The sequence below is a fragment of the Cervus elaphus genome, chromosome 16, assembly GCF_910594005.1.
Source record: "Cervus elaphus chromosome 16, mCerEla1.1, whole genome shotgun sequence".
In the NCBI taxonomy this organism is placed as follows: Eukaryota; Metazoa; Chordata; class Mammalia; order Artiodactyla; family Cervidae; genus Cervus; species Cervus elaphus.
In genome coordinates, this window is record NC_057830.1 from 40518092 (window position 1) to 40540613 (window position 22522).

General features: G+C 52.6%; 1 long non-coding RNA gene across 1 annotated transcript; it reads left to right on the forward strand.

Annotated features, from left to right (window-relative positions):
* The first annotated feature begins 1597 nt into the window (after positions 1-1597).
* On the forward strand, positions 1598-22500 carry LOC122672964. Its single transcript, XR_006334543.1, has 4 exons — positions 1598-1778; positions 17973-18026; positions 19191-19242; positions 22466-22500. It is a non-coding gene; the product is annotated as an uncharacterized LOC122672964 (long non-coding RNA).
* Positions 22501-22522: the final 22 nt, after the last annotated feature.

Here is a 22522-nt window from a genome sequence, read left to right on the forward strand (position 1 = left end):
ACACCCTTCCTCTCTCGGGTCTGGGAACACTTTCCACACCGAGAGGCGCGGGCCAGCCTCAGGCATCAGCTCCCTGACTCGGCCGCCGTCAGGCTCTGCCCAGCGCCGGCCAGCGGGCGGCGGGGCGAATCACGCGGTCGGCCCCGGCGGGTTAAGCCACTACCGAGCTCGGGGGCCAGGTCGCTGCAGAGCCAGCAGGCCGCGCTCGCCCGGGACACCTCGGAGCTCTGCCCAGCGGGAAGTGCGTTCCTCACCCCCGCTCCCCCGGGCCAGACGAGGACAGATTCCAGGCAGAGGAAGCCCTGTCCCTCTGGCCCCAACCCTCTGCAGGGGCACTAAGCTCCCACGAGAGTGACTCCCTTCCAGGTGACTCCCAGCCCGCACCCCGAGGGGCTGTTCCCAATCCAGAGCTGCCCCACTCTGCCGCCGCTCCGGTCGCTGCCTTTCCACTGACCTGGCTGCAACATCTCCCCGCCGGTGTGGGCCCCAGAGCTGGGAGGGAGCCGCCCGCCCGGCCTTCGGGAGACCCCGGCCCCTCCCCCTCGGCCGTCCGCCCCTTGACCTCCCAAGTCGTGACCCTCTCCTTCCGGGAGGGCTCCTCTCTTTCCCTAGACCCTCTAGGCGCTCCGCCCCCTCCCCCTAACCCTCCAGGTTCTGGACCCCCTCCCCGGGGCTTCCCGTTCTTCCCGGGACCCTCTGGGCCCTTAGGCCCCTTCCCCGAACACTTGGGGCCCGGCCTCTCCCCCACCCCTTCCTCCCGAACCCCAGGTCCTGCACCCCTCCTGGAGGGCTCCTCTCCTATCCTAGACGCCCTCCTCAACTCTCTGGCCCCTTCCTCTCAGGAGCCCGGGCATCCTCCCCTCAGACCCCGGACCCTCCGCCCCAGCCACCTAAGGACCGCGCACCCTGACCCCTCAGGCCCCGCCCATTTCCTTTCCCCCAGCCCGCCCCCCTTTCTCCAACCTCATTCCCCTCCCCAGGACTTCCTTCAGGCCTGGTACCGTCCCCTCAGTTCCCGGCCCATCCACGTCCCTCAGCCCCCCAGTCCCCTTCTCTCAGCCCCCGGCTCCTCCCCTTCCCTCAGCCCCCGGCTCCTTCCCTTCCCCTCAGCTCCTCCTTCCCCTACTCTTCTCTCAGCCCCCTGTTCCTCCACTTCCCTCAGTCCCTCGGTCCCCTTCCCTCAGGCCCGGCCCCTTCCCCTCAGCCCCCCCGTCCCTTCCCCAGAGCCCCCGTCCCTCAATCCCGGCCCGCTCCCTCCAGCCCGGGCCCTTCCCTCAGCCCCCGGCCCGCCCATCCCCTTCTCTGACCTCCGCCCCCAGCCCGGGGAAGCCTCGCCCGCGCTCCCCCCGCGCGCGAAACCGCCAGGGGAAATGCGAAGAAACCGCCGCTTTCTTTCCATTTCGGGACCTGGGGGCGCCCAGGGACCGCAGCTGAGGAACAAGCCCGTCCCTCCACCCGGCGGAGGCCGAGGTCACTCACCGACGCCCAGGGTCCATCTGGCCCTGCTCGACACTGCCCAGCCACCGCCGCGCCCGCCGCGCCCGCCGCTCCGGAAGACGAGCTCAGGTACTGCCGGAAGGGGTGGGGCTGGGTGAGGTCAGGCTACAGCAGTGGGAGGGGCGTGAGGTCAGCCTGGGGCAGTTGGTGGCCTTCCTGCGCAGGTCAGGGCAGAGCCGCCGGCCTGAGAATGAGGGCGCTGCTGAGCCCAGGGGTTGACAGCGCTGGTTCCTGCTGTGGTCCCTGAGCTCCACCTGAAACCTGAGGGAAGCCGTCTGCCCGTGAGTCCTCTGCTGCTTGTCTGTCAGCTTGTTTGAACCAGGCTGGGTTTTCTGCCCCGCTGGCTAAGTGTTGACCCTGGAAATGCAACTGTGTGGGTTTTGGCTGATTCAGGGAAGAAATGCCAGATGACACTTGGAGACTCCAGTTTAATCTGGATTCAAGTCATATCTCTTTTTTTTTTGTTTTTTTTGCGTTTTCTCAATGAGTTTATTTATTTGTGGTTGTGCAGGGTCTTCATGCTGTGTGGGCTTTTCTCTAGCTGCGGCGAGCAGGGGCTGCTCTCCAGTTGGGGGGGCGTAGGCTTGTCACTGCGGTGGCTCCTCTTGTTGCAGAGCACGGGTTCTGGTGCCCACAGACCTCAGTACTGTGGCTCCCACGCTCCAGAGCGCCGACCCAGAGGCTGTGATGCATGGACTCAGCTGGTCTGCCATCTGGGGTCTTCCCAGACCAGGGTGGAACTCCCGTCCCTTGCTTTGGCAGGGGGGGGGATTCTTTACCACTGAGCTGCCAGGAAAGCCCTCAGGCTATTTTAGATTCTAGTTTTCCACGCTCCTATCTGGTGAGAGAGGCCTGGGAGCTGGCAGTCCTCAGCCACAGTCCTGGCTCTGCCATCAAAAGCCCTGGGGCCTCTGGCAAGCGCCTGTTACTCCCTCAGTCGTGTCTGACCCTTTGCGACCCTACGGACCGAAGCCCGCCAGGCTCCTGTCCATGGGATTTCCCAGGCAAGACTACTGGAGTGTGGTACCATTTCCTTCTCCAAGGTCATATCTCTTGAAAGTGAAGTGAAAGTCCGTCATTCGTGTCTGACTCTTGCGACCTCATGGGCTAGACAATCCATGGAATTCTCCAGGCCAGAATACTGGAGTGCGTAGCCTTTCCCTTCTTCAGGGGATCTTCCCAGTCCAGGGAATGAACCCAGGTCCCCCGCATTGCAATCAGATTCTTTACCAGCTGAGCCACCATGAAGCCACCAGAGATGCCCATGAATACTGGAGTGGGTCGCCTGTCCCTTCTGCAGCCAATCAGGATTCCGACCCAGGAATCACACCGGGTCTCCTGCATGGCAGGAGAATTCTTTACCAGCTGAGCTAACAGAGAAGCCCAGTATCTCTTAAGGCCAGCTATTCATTGATATCTCTGAAGGCCAGCTATTCTTTGTAGGATTTCCCTAATTAGTCTTCACAGGATTAAGGTAGCAACCTGCTAAGGTCGCAATTGGTGCCCTTTTTCTAGAAAAGAAAAGTGGGGCTCAAAGGAGTGGGTAACACAGCTACAGCAAGGAAGTGTGTACCTAGACAAAACCCCCAGATTCTGCTGTGAGAACTCAGGGAAGCCATGTGGTGTGGCTTGTTCATGTGACAAGGGCTAAGGCTCCCAGCCCACCCTGGATGCTGTGGGGACCCGATTTGGTAACTGCCCTCTGGCAGCTCTGAGACTCACAGAAGCAGTTTGCACTGAAGAGAGGAAGAACACGTCCCTTCATCCTCCCCACCACACCCTCTGGGTGCTCCCACACCCTGCCCCCTTTCTCTTGCTTTGTGAGGGAATAAGTGTCACGCTCAGGTGACCACATTGGCTGTCCACTGTTCACGAGGTACCAACTGGAGCTGCTACAGGAGAGGCCAAGAGCCTTTGCCCCTGAGTACCTCTCTTTCCTTTGCACTGTGGGGGTCCTGCTCCACACTTGCACACCAGAGGCCTTTTCTGAGACATGCAGGGAACCTCCCTCAGTTTGCAACAGGTTGCATCGATCGCTGTCCATTCAATGCCTCCCTTGAAATTCAGCTCATGAGCTCCGTTGTCTGCTTCGCGGCCCACCTGGCTGCCACAGGAGGAACAGAGCTGACAATGAATCCAAAGCTCAGATCTGACAGCTGGGAATCTGTGTATAAAGGACCTGATTATTCACGCTGTAGAGGCTGTAGTAGGCTCCAGGGATCCGTAACCAGGGCTTGGGCCAAAGTGACTCCACAGCTGTTTTAATGCCTGGGGAGGGTTCTGGCTATAGTGGGGGTGGGGTGAGTGTCCTGAGGTTCTGAAGGCCCACTGTGTGTAGGTTCACGTTGCACAGAGAAGAGAAGGCGGAGTCCTGCCCTGGAGGTGGTCACAGCTCATGGATGAGCCAGCCAGGCAGGCAGGGCACGATAGCACCTGATCTGACTTCATGAGTGAATGGTGTGGAGACAGAGGAAGAGAACCAGGTCTGCTCCCTTATGTGGTGCCTGGGGAAGGTTGTCATCAGACTAAACACTAACTATGGTGATGACCATCACTGCTGTGTGCAAAGGGTTTACATGGCCTGTGTCTTCATCTGAGCGCTCAGGCTGTCTCTAGACAAGATTGGCCGTGGGCATTGCCTCTCCTTCGAACTTGGCATGTTTCATCTCTTCCTTCCTGAACATTCATTTCCAAGAGGGTTTTTGGGCCACAAGGATATTGGGATTTTCTCTAGCTTTGTCTCAGGAGGAACGCGTTTCCAGTTGTTGGTGTGGTTTGTTTTTCCCGCTGTCTTTCTTGGTTTATTTTGTGAATTTGTTTCTGCCAGAAGAATAGCTCAGAATCTGCCTTCTGGCTGAGATGTGACACTTACAACAGCAAAGCCTACCTGGACATCATGACCACATTTGCCGAAACGGCTTTGTTTTGCAAAAGACCTCTTGAAAGTACCTACAGGGTCCTTTCAGATACCCAAAGGCTATTTGAAATGAAATTAAAAAAAAGAATTCTCAAGTTTAGTCTTACAATATGTGGGGAGTCAGGAAAATCCCCTGGAGAAGGGAAACACTACCCACTCCAATATTCTGGCCTAGAGAATTCCATGGAGTATATAGTCCATGGGGTCACAAAGAATCAGACAGAATCAGAGGACTGAACTACAACAGCAGTGAAGCTTCAGCATTTGTCAAACAGAGACACCAACACTATTTGCATGACTCTGTGCATGTTCAGGTGCTCATTCGTGTCCGACTCTTTGCAGCCCTGTGGACTGTAGCCCCCAAGATCCTCTATCCGTGGAATTTTTCAGGCAAGAATACTGAAATGGGTTGCCATTTCCTCCGCCAGGGGATCTTCCCGACCCAGGGTTTGAACCCGGGTCCCCTCCAGGTCCTACATTGCCTGGCGGGTTCTTTTCTGCTGAGCCACCCGGGAAACAAGTCATTACATCCCTGGCTTATGCTAAAGTGCTTCACTTAGCGTCTGGTACTCGGGAAATTCTCACTGGTGATGTGAATATTCAGTCATCTATCATTATTGCTCATAAAATAATGGAATGGCCGTGCTCACAAAGGAGAAAGAAGAGCCTTTCCAAGTCCAGTCAAATCCTTCGCCACACATCTTTTTTAAAACTTCTGACTTTGAAATAAACATGAAGCATAAAGACATTGGTTATGGCCACCAGAAAATATCGAGTCGTCCTAATAAGTGACGAGGCTTCTCCCGGTTCCAACATGCATGCATTGTTTCCCCGGCACGACCCAGCACTTTTCTGACAGCAGCTGGGGGTCCTGCAACTTAACTCAATGTGGACACTGCCTATCTGGGGGTAGTGCCAGACCCCACAGGTTAAAGGCCCAGCCCTACAAGACCCTCCCACCACTCCAGCCATCATTTGCAAGCCCAGATTGTCACCTGCACCTAGACCCACCAGCTACCCATTCAGAGGTTCTAACGTCTTTGGGTTCTATTCATTTGTCAAGTGGTCAGGGAACTCAGAGAAACATGTTGCCTACTAGGTCACAGCTTTAATGTTAAAGGTAATAAAGTCAGGAACAGCAGATGGAAGGGGATGCACAAGACAGGCTGTGTGGAGGGGAGGCACGGAACTTCAAGCTCTCCAAGCCCCGCTTTCCCCAAATCTGCATGTGTTCATCAATCCAGAAGCTGTCCAGACCCTGTTTGGGGCTTTTTATGGAGGAGTCATCACACAAGCACAGTTGATTAAATCACTGGCTGTTGGTGATTGCTCCCAGACGTGGTGGGGGGAGGTGGTGTGGGGGAGGGACTGGAAGTTCCAATCCTCTAACGATATGCTTCATTACCCTGGCAAGCAATGCCCCCCTTTCGAAAGGAGGCACTCTCGGAACAGTCACCTCATTCACCTACCAAGAGACACCTTGACTGCTCTCCCCACTTAGGAAATTCCCAGAGTTAGGAGCTCTGTGCCAGGAGTGGGGGACAAAGATCAAAAATATCTTTCTTATTATCAGTACAAATCACAACATCACAGTGACCCCAAATTTCAGTGATAATTTGGTTCTATAGCCTTAAAAGTTTTTCAGCAGTTGATTGGACCTTTTTAAAAAAAAAATTGAGGGGCCACACCTCGAAGCTTGCAGGGATCTTAGTTCCCCAACCAGGGACTGAACCCACACTCCCTGCATAGGAAGGCAGAGTGTTAACTGCTGGGTCACCAGGGAAGTCCCTGATTGGGCCTTTTTTAGATAAAATGTTACGGTGGCATCAACTAAATGGTTCAGGATTTCAAAAAGCTGGCGCTGAGCATGGGCCATCTTCCTGTGGTGTCTTCAGATCATAACTGACTTTTCCATGGCCGCTGCAGCCCCAAGCTTTCCCCTGAGATGAGTCAGGCCCCAGGAAGCCTGTTGCCTTCCCCTACTCTATTCAGGGGCTGCCGGGCACAGGCAGCGTGCGGGGTGTGCGCGAGTCCAGCCAGCACTATTAGTGGACAGATGCCCGGGATGACTTATTCCTGGGGTGCTCTGATTACAAGAAGTGAGAGGGTTTGGAGAACAAGATAGCCTAGGAGAGAGCCCAGCCCCACCACCTTGCCCATTTTGAAACGAATTTGGGGCTTATGCGTCTTCCCCAGGGAGAAAGAAATCCATGGACTCCAATTGGATACTCAAACAATAACCCCCAATTATGAAGAGTCTTAAAGTGGGATTTCTCAGCCTTGGCATTGCTGGCATTTGATATCTTGCAGCATTCCTAAATACAACCAGAAATGTCCTCAGATGTCACCAGTGTCCCCCGGACCCCAACATGAGGGCCAACTGGACAGGCTTGACCAGGAGCAGGGATGAATGAAATGAAAGTTGCTCGGTCATGTCCAACTCTTTGCGACTCCATGGACTATACTTATAGAGTCGATGGAATTCTCCAGGCCAGAATACTGGAGTGGGTGGCCTTTCCCTTCACCAGGGGATCTTGCCAACGCAAGGATCGGACCCAGGTCTCCCGCATTGCAGGCAGATTCTTTACCGGCTAAATCGCAAGAGAGGCCCAAGGGAAGCCCAGGAGCAGGGATGGGGGGATGCAAAAGGACAGTGAAGCAAGAGGAATGGGGGCAGGTGAAGTCCGTCCTCCTGAGATGTCTGCTGGCCTGGTCGTCTGCAGTTGTGACCAGGCAGGGTGTGGAGGTCACAGGGGCGCAGAGGTGTGTGACCCCCTTTGCTCCCCCTTGGCCGGCAAGTGTGTGAGGCTGAGCCGCTCCGGGGCAACATGGGCTTCGAGCCCCACACAGGTGAGGCCGCTGTGTGCAGCACGAGCCTTTCTCCCGAGTCAGGAGGTTTACTGTTGAGAAGACATCCCGTGATGACCGGGGGAAGACCGGCCTGGCTGAGGTCGTGATCAATTGGTGGATTTTAGGGACACGGAACATTGAGTGCCCCAGGTGGGGCTTCTGATACCGACATCCACAAACTGGGGTCGGGGCGGGGGAGGCTTAAAACAATACGAATCGATTCTCTCCCAGTTCTGGGGGCCAGAAGTCTAAAGTCGAGGGTCAACAGGACCCGGACCCCGACCCGGGCTCTGGGGCAACGTCACTCCTGGCTCTTCCAGCTTCGGGGTCTCCAGGCATTCCTGGCTTTGTGGCCACATCCCCCCAGCGTCTGCTTCCCCCTCACTCGGCCTCCTCTCTGTGTGTCTCTCCACCTCTTATAAAGACACCCATCACTCTGCATAAGGCCCACCTAATCCTCTGTAACCTTATCTAACTTGATTTCATCTGCAAAGACCCCATTTCTGAATAAAGCCCTCCTCGCAGATATGGGGAGTTGGGGTGTGGGTGTCTCTTTTGGAGGGCACCATTCATCCCACAAGAAAGCTGAGACTTTACACATAAGCAGTTATCCCAGTAGTGGGGGGAGTTCACACGCGTCCCCTCGAGTACAGCCATGGGTGGGGGAGGCATGGCTTGTGGTTGGAGGGCTGAGCAGGGCAGGTGCTCTGGCGGGGACCAAGCCTTGACCTGGCTGCCTCGGTAGAGGGTTCCGGCGGGTGCATGGAAGCCCCTGAGGTCATCAGGATGCAGGTTCTGAGTTAGCAGGTCTAGGAGTGCCCCACACTGGGCTTCTCACCTGCTCCCAGGGTGTATAAACTGCTGACCCTGGTCCATGCTTGGAGGTGCAAGGAGCGTGCAGGCCTGTTTCCCAGGAGCCGTCAGAAGCTTCCCCAAGGAAGCCCCCCCGCCCCTGCAGTGTCCACACAAGTTCCCGATCCCCTGTCTGGTGCCCCAGAGGTAGCCCAGACAGAGACCCGCACACACACTGGGTGCCCCGGGCCAGGCACCCAGCAGAGCGGGGACTGGTGGGTCTGGAAGAATCGTGCTCATAACTTCGCATACAGAACGGATGAAGGCTGAGCCTGGCCGACTGGCTGTGACCAGAGGTGACCCACTTGACCCCACCCTCTGCCAGGCACCATGGGCCCAGAGGAACTCAGCTTAAAAACTGCTTCCCCAGCCACCCACAAGAGGGGCCCTGGTTGTCGAATTAGGATCTGACACCTTGATCCAGAAGACGGCCCCCTAAGTCAGTTTCACACATCAGGGTCCAGGAGGGGTGTCATGTCACAGACCCCTGGGACAGCAGAGAGGATGGAAATGGTGGGAGAAGGGTCCTGGAGGCAGGTGGCCCAGGTCTTCCTTCTGCAGGAGCGCCTCTTCCGCCCATCCCCCACTGCCCTGTCCCTCCGATGGCCAGGGTTCCCAGGAAACGGACAAGAGCAGCAGATTGTGGGCCAACATGTTTCCTTGTACTTGAAACCCATCAGCATTTTTCAAGTCCAACCTCAAAGCCAGGGCATTATTTATGTCCATTGGTCATTGCCGATAAGGCCACACAGGAAAATCCCAGCTGTGTACCAGAGGTGACAGAGGCCTGCACTGCCCTGATTTTGAACTTGACTCCGGTTTTGGCAGAATTGTTAAGGCTGCAGACACGTGAACCGTACAAGGTCAGTTTGCTTTCATGTGGCCGTTCGGGGCTCGCCACCGTACCCCAAGGCTGGCGGGCTGCAGTTTCTCCTCATACCTCCCCGAAGCTGGCATGAGCCACAGCGGCATCTCTTTCCCAGCTTTGTGGATGTTGGTTTTTGAAAAGCAAGCGAGGAGCTGCCTGTTGGAAGATGGGAGCCACCGCAACAGCAGACTCCAGGACCCCTGGTTACGCGGTGAGGGTACCTGAGCTCCCAGGCAGGCTCAGACCCCGCCCAGCCACTCTGAGGCCACGTGTGTGGGTCCAGACCCAGCCCGGCTACTTCCTGGGGGCTGCGCAGCCTCAGGCAAGTGGCTTCCCCACTCGGGACCTCAGTTTTTCCACCTGTAGAATGGAGGTGATGGCATGTCCTCCCTGCTGGGGGGTTGGCAGGGCTGCCGTGGACACGGGGTGGGGGGAAGGGCATGTTTCTTGCCGTTTCCAGTTGAGGCCTTGTGGGCATGAGCTGGTGTCCGAGTGCGTTCCCAGACTTGGCTCAGTGTGGTGATGAGCATGGAGTTGGGGGGCTGTGGTCCCTCCTCATAGCCTGGACATTGGGGTGGGGGTTCTCGACTTTGAGGCACCTGAAGTCTAATTTCAGCAGCTCCATATGTAAGGACAGTGCAGCACCAGATGTTCTCAGGGACTTGTCGTCCTGGACGCAGACCCCCATCCCCACCCCACCCTGTGTGGGCATCCTGACCCGGATTGTGGTACAGGGGTCAGATCCCTTTACCGAGGGAAGGAACTGAGGCTCTGAGAGGCGGGGCAAGGAGATCCAGGGCCCTGGGTCCCACAGGGGCAGAGCCAGCACTTAAACCTGGGTGCTGGGTCCTCACATCAGGCTCTGCCCTGAACCGTGAAAACTGGACTGTAGAGAGGGCTGAGTGCCAAAGAATTGATGCTTTTGAACTGTGGTGTTGGAGAAGACTCTTGAGAGTCTCTTGGACTGCAAGGACATCAAACCAGTCAATCCTAAAGGAAATCAACCCTGAATATTCACTGGAAGGACTGATGTCTGAAGCCGAAGCTCCAATACTTTGACCAACTGATGTGAAGAGCTGACTCATTGGAAAAGACCCTGATGCTGGGAAAGATTGAGGGCAGGAGGAAAAGGGGGCGTCAGAGGATGAGATGGTTGGATGGCATCACTGACTCCATGGACATGAGTTTGAGTAAGCTCTGGGAGATGGTGAAGGACAGGGAAGCCTGGTGTGTTGCAGTCGATGGAGTCTCAAAGAGTCGGACGTGACTTAGTGACTGAACAACAACAAAATGTGGTCTTCAGCCCCCATCTCACTCCTACCCCCAGGCTTAGTGCCTGTGTCATGAACCTCTCCTACAGTGAGGTGTCAGGGGCTGTTGTCTAGTCCCAAAGCTATTCATATCTATATTCACAATTCCACCATTACACATTCATTTCTTTGGCTGTAAAATTTTTATGTCTCTTGAGTCTTAAACGCTAAGGCTTTTATGCACCCCACCTGGCTTCCTTTGGGCCTCTCTTGGTTTTATGGAAGTGTACTTGTTATAAAGTGAATTCTGGACATGTTTTAAGACTCTTGTCTTTAAAGTTCCTCAAGGACAGCTCCGCCTGGGTCCCAGGTAGACAGGCTGAAATCTGTGCCCTTCAGGTTGCGGTTCTGATGTCTTCCCATGTCTCTAGGCCGGCTGTGTGCCAGAGTCAGCTCTTTCTGGCTCCTCGGGAACTCTGCCAGCCAGGTGTAAACCCTTTGGTACATGAATCAGGCCACGGCGGGAGTATTTACACCATGGAAATTGGCACATGATCCAGCTACAGATCAGGGTTGGGTTTTCTTCCTGGAGAGCAGGGAGTGGGCAGGGGGCTGCATACGTTATCATCATGCTCCAGCTCTGTGCCCACGTGTCTCCCTTTCCTGAAGATGTCAAGGTCTTCAAAAGTGTCTTCTATTTTCGCTTCTCGTTATGACACTTTTTTATTTCTGCACGTTCTGTTTGGTTCTTTTCCAAGTTGGCTGTGTCCATTTTTTAATGGTTTCCTGTCCTTTGAAGGACCTTTCTATCTTGAGGTTTATTTCTGTAAACAAGGAGAGCTTTATTAGTTTTATTATCCATCTAATCCTCTCAGAATCCCAAGCTGAGGGGGTCACTTCTGCTGGTTCTCCTCTAGCTGTCTTTCATCCTGGTGGGCCTGGCGCTCTTCCCCACTGACCACCACCCTTCCATAACTCGTGGTGCAGTTCCCAAGCCTAGGAAGAAGTTGCCCTTATCCAGAAAGACTTGGCACTTGCATTCTCCACTCATCTGAGGGCGTTATGGATAGGAACACATTGAGCCAAGGTCACAGGCTGACATGCCTGGACTCACTGGGGTCCTCACCCGCTCCTTCTCCTGCTTGGCACCAGCACCACCTTCCTTGTAATTCTCGGGTCTGGAGGAGGGAGGCCCTTTCTGGGTCATCTGAAAGTGTCGTCTCCTGGGAGTCCAAATCCATCCGGAGGGAAGGGTCTTCTGTTAGACTCCCCATCTTGGGCAGTTGCTCCTCTGGGTCTTCTCAGGTCTTCGGCAACTTTAGTGAGTGATACTTTTTTTTTTTTTTTAATTGTTTTCCATGAGAGGCTGGATCTGAGTAATCTACCCACTCATCATCAACGTAGGCCTGTGAATGAATACATGTCTTTTATTCCTTCAACAAGCCAGGCCTTGGGAGCCAGACCCTGTGCCAAGAGCTGAGGGGTAAATCCGCCCGCCAGTCCTGCGGCCCCAGCTCGTTCAGACAGCGCGTTCTGCGTCCAGGCTCACTGGAGACAGTCAGGGTACCATGTCCAGGATGTGTCGAAGGCATGCTTATGCCAGCGCCCCATGTGACCGCGCCCGAGTAACTGCAGCAGCTCCTCCCGGGCGGTGCAGATGTGGTCAGCAGGAACCACGGTGCAGAAATGCCTCCCTGCCGACCCTTGCCCAGGGACTGAGCACTTTCCTGTCCCCTCTGGGAGTCGTCCAGGTGGAGGGCGGGCTTGAGAAAGCCAGGGTCAGACCCCAGTGGCGGTCCCAGCCTGCCCCCTCGTCCACGAGTATTAAAGTAAAGCCGGTGATGCGGCCAGAGGTCGGGGAAAGACCGCAGGGGGACTGTCCCCCCGGCCCTCCTGGATCACTCCAGATATCATCAAGCTGGACTCCTGTGAGATGACACGTTCAGGTGACCGAGAAAGGGCCCCTGTCTTCCACCTCTGGGACTGGAAGGAGGGCGGTCCTGGTGCCGATCAGGAGAAGCATGATGAGGCCCACCCCGTGCCAGACGCTGTCCCTCCTGGGGGCACGTCGGTCACCTGAGCAGACCGATCCAGCCTGGAACCAGACTTCCAGCTCACACCCACAAGGGACCCCGGTGCCAACAGGAAGAGCAGGCAGGCCCCAGGGCTGCCAAGAGTGCGCCCGGTCATTAGGGACTGACCGGGCATCACGTGCCTTGAGCACATTCGAGGCGAACACGACCCCTCCCGCAGAGCAGCCGTGGCCTCAGAGGCCCTCCTGCGGTGGGGTTATCCTTGGGGCTGAGGAATCCGAGGGCACAGAGGCGGGGAGGCGGTCAGATGTCTGGCACAGGCCTTCCCCCGGGGCTCCGGGGCCTCCTGGCCGGGCGGTGCTCTGGAGCCGTCTGTGTGTCCCTGCCGTGTGTACACACGCTCCCCACAGCTGGACCGTGAGCCGGGGAGGGGTGCACACACAGGATGCCGTGGAGGCCCCTAGCACCCTCGGGCCTCAGCTCTCGGCACCCCCTAATTCCCTGATGGCAGTGAGGGGGCCCTCTGGGGTGGGCGGCAGCTGTGGGGTCAGGGTGGGCTGGGGAGGTGTGCTGCCCGGAAGCCCTCTGGGGGCAGCTAGGGACCCCATGCTCAGCCTCGCTGAGGCCAACCTTCCAACAACCTCGGAGCCCGCCCTTCAGCGGAGACGGGTGACCGTCATGTACAACACGCAGGCTCAGGCAGCCGAGGGGACGAAGAGGGGCCCTGGCGTCCTCGAGCACCAGGAATCCCCCATGGGGACGTCTTTGCTTGTTCTGTGATTCCCTTCTTCCTTCTCAAAGGAAAGTGCCGGGAACAACTGTGGTGGGGTCTCCGTTCCTGTGAGTTGAGCCGGGAGTGGAGGTTTAACCCCGTCCAGTCTGTGCTGGGTGAGCCTCCCCATCCCCTCTGCACCTTGGACGGCACAGTCCGGGTCACTGTTCTGGGCCTTCTTGGCTCTTTAGCAACATTAAGGTGTGACATTTGTTTTATTTCTTGTCTTTGTCCAGCCTTTGGTGGCAGTCCATTGCAAGGACCCTAACTCTGTCCCTTCCCCGGGCCCCTTGGCTCTCCACACGCCCACGCCAAGGCTCGAGGCCCCTGCGGTTCTGTGGCCTCCAGACTCCCCACCCAAGGGGCCGGTCTGGACAGAAGCCTCCCCTCTGGGGCGTCCGGCTAGGGGAGGGGACCGGCGTCTCTCAGTTTCTTCGCACCCGGAGCAGACTGCTGTCAGGCTGGGCGCCAGGGTTTAAATCCTCCCATGTGTGTAAGAATGAGGACATCCCGTGTGTTCACTGAGTCCCACGACCCTTTCCCGATCCTGCCAGCTGTTTTTCTGGGAGGGACCCTGTCGCTCACGTAAACAGCGGAGCGTGTTTCCCAGCGATGCCGGCCCGGCACTGCTTCTTGACCACCATCGAGAGAAATCTCCACGGACTCGGGGGAATGTACTTTGGGTCTTTGCGTGCGGCTGAGCAGAGCACAAAAAATAAACCTGGGCTGTAACAGGAAAGACGGGGTTGGCCGTATGGGGCCATCCACGGTCATTCCTAGCGCGCCATGTGGTCAGCCCTGCCCAGGAGCCCCCAGGCTAGAGGTCTTCCTAGGGCAGGTGAAGCACCTTCCAGCTTCTTTGCAAAGAGAGTCTGTGCAGGGGTGGTCTTAGCGGCCTCAAGGTCATGGCGAGGCAGCAAGCCTCAGCCACCAGGTTGGGTGGGGGTGCTGAGAGCACCAGGAACTCCCCCCACCTGTGAAGCAAGTCACGAATGGCGAATTTTGCAGAGGAGCAAAAGGTGGGCTCACAGAGGCTGAGTCACTCTCAGAGACAACACAGGAGCAGACCGACTGCGACACAGGTCGCTGAAACCACGGCTCCCTCCTGTGCCCTTCTGACCTGCCCCTTGAGGGCAGCAGGACGATCTGGGCTCCCCTGGCCTGAGCCCCCGGGCCTGCCTCCCCTCGTCCATGATGGGATGTGTGCATTCCCAAACCTGTGTGCTGCGTCCCCCGGCCCTGGGCCGTCATGGCAGGCTCCAGGCTCCCTGCAGGTGAGCCCCAAGCCCTCCAGCATACCTCTGAGCCCTGCTTATCTGGTCGCTGTGCCCGAGTGTCCTGACCCTAGCTGTCTTCTTGAGGCAGCCTTGGGACTGAGGTCCTAGAGTCCTGCTTCTTCGAAGCTCCCTGCACCAAGCCCAGTGAGGCTCTACCCTGTGGCTTTATGACAAGTGTGGTGGGCTGAGTGGTGGCCCCGAAAGCCGTCTATCCTGCAGCCTGCAAAGGTGACTTATTCCGGTGAAAGGTCTCAGCAGATGGAAGTAAGTTACTGACCTCTGCACCAGAGCACCTGGGATGCTTGTGGACCCTAAATTTAATGACGGGTGTCTTTGGAAGAGAAGAGGGGGGATCTGAAGCACAGAGCCACCCAGGGCAGAAGGTTTGCGCAGATAGACGCAGAGGTTGGGGTGATGTGGCCACAAGCCCAGGGAGGCCTGGGAACCCCACGGGCTGGACCAGGCCAGAGGGACCCTCCCCTGGAGCCTCTCGAGGGAGTTCAGTCCTGCCCACACGTTGGTCACAGGTTTCTGACGGTGGAACTTGGGGAGGATGAATGTGTGTTAAAGCTGTCCAGTCTGTGGCCAGTGGCTGTAGCCGCCCCTGAACACCAAGAGTGAACTTGCCGGCTCCGAGGTGAGAACAGTGGCAGGACCTGCCATTCCCCCCCCCCCCCCCCCCCCCCGCCCCGCCATACGCACACAACCTTGTCATGAGGTTAAATGAGTTCATACGCACAGAGGCCTGAATCAGGGACTGACACTTGGATCTCAGCCCCCTTCACCTCCTCCTTGTCATCGTCATCACTGTCATTGTTAGGGCCCTCATCCACTCGTTCAGTGGACACGTGGTGCTCCTGCACGGCCCCGATGTGGACAGCGAGGCCAGCGACCTGGGAGGCTCCACACAGGCCTCACCCTGCCTGCTGGGGCTGCGTGGACAAGGCCTGTGCAGTGACACGGAGGCCCCGGGAGAGGCTGGATCCTCCGGTCATGGGAGGCATGGGGGCCTCCGCATCAGAGGTAGAGGGATAAGCCGGGGTCATCCAGGCGGGTGCAGCCCTTCACTCAAAGTGGGCTAAGAACCCCACATGGCACCCGGTGTCCAGGAGGCTCCCCTTGCCCTGGCGGGCTGCAGACATAGCCATGGATGACCAGGAGTCTGCATCTCACTAGGGCCCGAGGCTGGCGCTGAGTGAATCCTCAGTGAGGTTTTTTCCTGAAAAGCCATCCTACGTGGCTTTGGCTCCATTGCTTTTTGCCACAAACCTACAGTGATCCCAAGAACTTTGTACACTTCAAGGGTAGTGACTGGACGTGGAGCCCAGCACAGACCCAAGTCAGTCCTGCCCTGAGTCCCACGGCCTGGCCACACCACCCCCCTTCCGTGGTCTGGCTTTCTTCTGCCAGGACCTTCAGAATGGTGGAAAGGGAAGTGTGGCCTCAAGCTGGGGGGCCCAGTGTGGGCTCCTAGTCCCTGGGGGTCCCCTTGGTGGACCATAGTCCCCACTGCCGTCGGGCAGCTCTGTCTCGGCGAATGTCGTGTTTCCTTGCTTTTTTGTCATGCGGCACCCCAGTTATCTCGGGGCGATTGGGAAGACTGCTGGTGTTACATGTGCATGCCTTAGATGGGGAAAGATTATTGCTGCATTGACCCTGCTCACTCGATACTGAGAGTCTGTTAAACACAAATGGCAAGGGGAACAGAGAAAAAAGAAAAATGGAGAGTTGCTGGGTTGCCTCAGGTCTCACCTGTGATTAAGAGTGTGTACAGTCTGCACGTGAACCCGGGTTTCCACACCTGCCAGCTACCAGGTGCCAGGCGCTGATTTTAGAACCCCAGCTTCACAAAGGAGTCATTGACAGATACGGTTTGTGTGTATTCAAGTCTACATTGTGATGACTTGATGCCCATAGACGTCATGGAATGATTGCCCAACATACGCATCGCCTGACACAGTTAACTCTGTGTGTGTGTGTATCTTAATGTTCTTATAATTCATGGAGAAGGCAATGGCAACCCACTCCAGTACTCTTGCTTGGAAAATCCTATGGACGGAGGAACCTGGTAGGCTGCAGTCCATGGGGTCACTGAGAGTCGGACACGACTGAGTGACTTCACTTTCACACATTGGAGAAGGAAATGGCAACCCAGTCCAGTGTTCTTGCCTGGAGAATCCCAGGGATGGCGGAGCCTGGTGGGCGGCCGTCTATGCGGTCGCACAGCGTCGGACACGACTGAAGCGACTTAGCAGCAGCAGCAGCATAATCCATGAATACAATGTATATATGTAGCTCTCCATTTTTTTAGATCTTCTTTAATTTATCTTAGAAGTTTATAGTTTGCTCTGTGTCTTGTACATTTTTAATTAGATATCTTGATATTTTCAGTGCAATTATAAATGCCTAATATATAGAGATAGAACTGACTTCTATATTCACTTCTTCAATCCATTTATTTCAAATAATTCTTATTGTATTTTTTTATGTATACACAATTATGTCTGCAAATAAGTGCTTTCCCCCCCCTTTCCAACTGTGATAAGCCTTTTCTTTTTCTTGCCTTGTTGTACGGGCGAGGATCTCCAGTACAGTGGTGAACAGAAGTAGTGAGAACCAGTGTCCTTGTCTCTTTGCCATTATCTCTTGGTCCTTTAATGGAGTGGAACTTGGTGGTCCGGAGTCGATGAGAGAGGGAAGGAAGTAAAGAGGCTAACATTCCCTGGGTTACGTAGCCGGCTTCCACGCTCCAGGGAATCAGCCAGAAAGAGAGAGAGAGGGAAAAAAAAGAAAGAAAGAAAGAAAGACACGGGGACCAAAGCGCTGATGGAGCAAAGCTGTTTTAATCAACATGGCATGCGCATATATACTGTCTTAGAAAGTAGTTATTCTCAGCAAAGATAAAGTTTAAAATTCCAGACTTAAAAAACACAAGGCGATCCCTACCAAAGAGAGAAGAGGGTACTTATCACCATAATCAGAAACTAACAAAAGAAATGCCTGGATTCCTCAGCCCCAGGAAAGGTGTGCCTCTCCTCAGGAATTAATAAGGGCCAGAGGTTTCCTGACAATTATCAGAGGAAAAGCTTTCAGTATTTCACCATCACCTATGGTATTAGCTTTTTCGTAGATATTTTTATCAAAATATGTAAATTCTCCTGTTAGTTTGCTATGACTTTTTTCTTAGTCATGAACTGAAATTATTACATTAAATTTTCTTCAGTTTATTTTCTGCAGATTTTGAAACAGTCAGGTGATTTTTCTTTTATATGGTGATTTAACTTTAAAAAAATTTTGTGATTGTAAAACCATCCCAACCTGATCTCAATATATTCTCCTTTTATTGGACTGTATTTGTTAGTGTTTTATTTAGGATGATTTCATCTATCCTCAGAGTCAGTAATTTGACCTTCTTGTACTTCTTTTCCTTGTTGGGTTTAGTATCACGGTTATGCTAGTCTTATAAAACAAGGTGGAGAGTATTCCTTGTTTACCCCGAGAGTTCCTGGGAGATTGCTGTCTTCTTCCCTCGATTTTCAGAAGAATTGATTGGCAACACCTGTTGGTTTCATTGTGGGGAGGCTTTTATTTCAGATTTAATTTTTTTCATGCAAATAAAAATTTCTGATTTTGTATGTCTTCTCGGATCTGTTTAGGTAAAGCATTTCCCCCCTGCTAGGTATTGATGGAGGCCAGCAGACTCTCCAATAGTAAGTGAACTGTGGTTCATAATTTCTTTCTTATCTGCAAGATGTGTTGTCTCCCCTTTTAAAAAATCTTGATACTGGAGATTTGTGCTCTGTCTCTTTTTCTTAATCAGTTTCTCTAGGGGCTTTTCATTTTTATCAGTCCTTTCAAAGAGCCAACTTTTGGCTTTGTTTTAAAAATTTTCATATTTGCTTTTTGTTTCCTTATTTTCTGCTCCTTTTTCTTCCATCTGCCTTGTGTTTCATTTGCTATACTTTTTTTCTGGTTTCTTGGGCTAGAGGCTTAATTGATTTTTAGCCTTCCTTCTTTTCCAGTATATGTGTTTAAGGCTTTAAGTAACCCTCTAAACACAGTTCACTGCGTCCCACAAGTTTGAATAAGGCAGATTTTCATTATCTTTTATGGAAAAGTCTCTTCTAATTTTCATTGTGTTTTTAAAAATTATTATTCATGAAATTCCTCAAGAAGTATGTCATGTAACTTCCCAATGTCTGGGAAGGTTTTTCTAGTGACCCTTTTATGATTCCTAGCTTAATTCCATGAAGAGCCCCATCTTAGTCTTTTTGGGCTACTGTTACAAATACCATAGACTAGCTGCTAAACAACAGAAAGTTGTTTCTTATAGTACTGCAGGCTGGGAAGTCCCAAGATCACCAGCAGGTGCCACGTCTGGTGAGGCCTGTTTCCTGGTTCCTAGACTGCCTGCTTCTCTCTGTCCTCCCAGCATGGGGCCCATTCCCTCCTGACCTGACGCCTCCCAGAATCTGTGCCGCCTAGTATCATCTCCACGTGCAGGGTGAAGTTTGAGGGCACATAAATCGTCATCCCATTGCAATCCCTAAGTATACCCTGCATTATCTCAGTCCTTTGAAATAATTCAACCTTTCCTAATGGCCCAAAATATATTCATTTTCTTATATGTTCCTTGGGCTCTAGAAAATAATATGTATCAGGGGGAATGCAGTGTTTCGTGCATATCAGTTAGGTCAGGTTTGTCAATTCAGATTTCGGTAGCCACACTGAGTAAGCAGAAGTAGGTGAAATTATCTGTAATATATTTTATTTTATCACACCCAAAAGATTATCATTTCAGTGTATAATCAACATGATAAAACCTAACGAAATATTTTCTGTTCTTTTTTTCATGCTACGTCTTTAAACTCCAGTGTGTGTTTCACGCTTGCAGCACATCGCATTGTAGAGCCAGCCGCATTTCAGGTACTTCATGGGTGCAGGTGACTACGTCCCAGGGAGCCCAGTTCCATGACAGATGTGTCTTTATCGTCTCCCACTGCGATTATGAACTTGGCTGTTAGTCCTTTTCTCTTTCTGTCAGTATTTATGTATTGATATTTTGAGGTTATATTATTCAGTTCAGTTCAGTTACTCAGTCGTCTCCGACTCTTTGCGACCCCATGAGTCACAGCACGCCAGGCCTCCTTCTCCATCACCAACTCCCGGAGTTTACTCAAACTCATGGCCATCGAGTCAGTGATGCCATCCAGACATCTCATCCTGTGTCGTCCCCTTCTCCTCCTGCCCCCAATCCCTCCCAGCATCAGGGTCTTTTCCAATGAGTCAACTCTTTGCATGAGATGGCCAAAATACTGGAGTTTCAGCTTCAGCATGAGTCCTTCCAGTGAACACCCAGGACTGATCTCCTTCAGGATGGACTGGTTGAATCTCCTTGTAGTCCAAGGGACTCTCAAGAGTCTTCGCCAACACCACAGTTCAAAAGCATCAATTCTTCAGTGCTCAGCTTTCTTCACAGTCCAACTCTCACATCCATACATGACCACTGGAAAAACCATAGCCTTGTCTAGATGGACCTTTGTTGGCAAAGTAATGGCTCTGCTTTGTAATATGCTGTCTAGGTTGGTCACAACTTTCCACCCAAGGAGTAAGCGTCCTTTAATTTCATGGTTGCAATCACCATCTGCAGTGATATTGGAGCCCCCCAAAATAAAGTCTGACACTGCTTCCACTGGTTCCCCATCTATTTCCCATGAAGTAAATGGACTGAATGCCATGATCTTACTTTTCTGAATGTTGAGCTTTCAGCCAACTTTTTCACTCTCCTCTTTCACTTTCATCCAGAGGCTCTTTAGTTCCTCTTCACTTTCTGCATTAAGGGCAGTGTCATCTGCATATCTGAGGTTATTGATATTTCTCCCGGCAATCTTGATTCCAGCCTGTGCTTCTTTCAGCCAAGCGTTTCTCATGGTGTACTCTGCATATAAGTTAAATAAGCAGGGTGACAATATACAGCCTTGACATACTCCTTTTCCTATTTGGAACCAGTCTGTTGTTCCACATCCAGTTCTAACTGTTGCTTCCTGACCTGCATACAGGTTTCTCAGGAGGTAGGTCAGGTGACTTGGTATTCCCATCTCTTTCAGAATTCTCCACAGTTTATTGTGATCCACACAGTCAAAGGCTTTGGCATAGTCAATAAAGCAGAAAAAGATGTTTTTCTGGAACTCCCTTGCTTTTTCAATGATTCAGAGGATGTTGGCAATTTGATCTCTGGTTCCCTTTTCTAAAACCAACTTGAATATCTGGAATTTCACGGTTCACGTATCGCTGAAGCCTGGCTTGGAGAATTTTGAGCATAACTTTACTAGCGTGTGAGATGAGTGCAATCGTGCGATAGTTTGAGCATTCTTTGGGATTGACTTTCTTTGGGATTGGAATGAAAACGGACCTTTTCCAGTCCTGTGGCCACTGCTGAGTTTTCCAAATTTGCTGGCATATTGAGTGCAGCACTTTCACAGCATCATCTTCCAGGATTTGAAATAGCCCAACTGGAATTCCATCACCTCCACTAGCTTTGTTCATAGTGATGCTTTCTAAGGCCCACCTGACTTCACATTCCAGGATGTCTGGCTCTAGGTGAGCGATCACACCATGGTGATCATCTGGATCATGAAGATTTTTTTTCTCCAGTTCTTCTGTGTATTCTTGCCACCTCTTCTTAATATCTTCTGCTTCTGTTAGGTCCATACCATTTCGGTCCTTTATCGAACCCATCTTTGCATGAAATGTTCCCTTGGTATCTCTCATTTTCTTGAAGAGATCTTTATTCTTTCCCATTCTGTTGTTTTCCTCTATTTCTTTGCATTGATCACTGAGGAAGGCTTTCTTATCTCTCCTTGCTATTCTTTGGAACTCTGCATTCAAATGGGAATATCTTTCCTTTTCTCCTTTGCTTTTCACTTCTCTTCTTTTCACAGCTATTTGTAAGGCCTCCTCAGACAACCATTTTGCCTTTCTGCATTTCTTTTCCATGGGGATGGTCTTGATCCCTGTCTCCTGTACAGTGTCAGGAACCTCCATCCATAGTTCATCAGGCACTCTATCAGATCTAGTCCCTTCAATCTATTTCTCACTTCCACTGTATAGCCATAAGGGATTTGATTTAGGTCATACCTGAATGGTCTAGGGGTTTTCCCTACTTTCTTCAATTTCACTCTGAATTTGGCAATAAGGAGTTCATGGTCTGAGCCACAGTCAGGTCCTGGTCTTGTTTTTGCTGACTGTACAGAGCTTCTCCATCTTTGGCTGCAAAGAATATAAACAATCTGATTTCGGTGTTGACCATCTGGTGATGTCCATGTGTAGAGTTTTCTCTTGTGTTGTTGGAAGAGGGTGTTTCCTGTGACCAGTGCGTTCTCTTGGCAGAACTCTATTAGCCTTTGCCCTGCTTCATTCCGTACTCCAAGGCCAAATTTGCCTGTTACTTCAGGTGTTTCTTGACTTCCTACTTTTGCATTCCAGTCCCCTATAATGAAAAGGACATCCTTTTTGGGTGTTAGTTCTAAAAGGTCTTCTGGGTCTACACAGAACCGTTCAACTTCAGCTTCTTCAGCGTTACTGGTTGGGGCATAGGTTTCGATTACCGTGATATTGAATGGTTTGCCTTGGAAACGAACAGAGATCATTCTGTCATGTTTGAGATTGCATCCAAGTGCTACATTTTGGACTCTTTTGTTGACCATGATGGCTAGTCCATTTCTTCTAAGGGATTCCTGCCCACAGTAGTAGATATAATGGTCATCTGAGTTAAATTCACCCATTCCTGTCCATTTCAGTTTGCTGATTCCTAGAATGTTGACATTCACTCTTGCCATCTCCTGTTTGACCACTTCCAATTTGCCTTGATTCATGGACCTCACATTCCAGGTTCCTATGCTATATTGCTCTTTACAGCATCGGACCTTGCTTCTGTCACCAGTCACATCCACAAATGTGTCTTGTTTTTGCTTTGGCTCCATCCCTTCATTCTTTCTGGAGTTATTTCTCCACTGATCTCCAGTAGCATACTAGGCACCTATCGACCTGGGGAGTTCCTCTTTCAGTATCCTATCATTTTGCCTTTTCATACTGTTCATGGGGTTCTCACGGCAAGAATACTGAAGTGGTTTGCCATTCCCTTCTCCAGTGGACCACATTCTGTCACGAGGAGATACCCCTCGTCCGAGGTAAGGAGCAGCGGCTG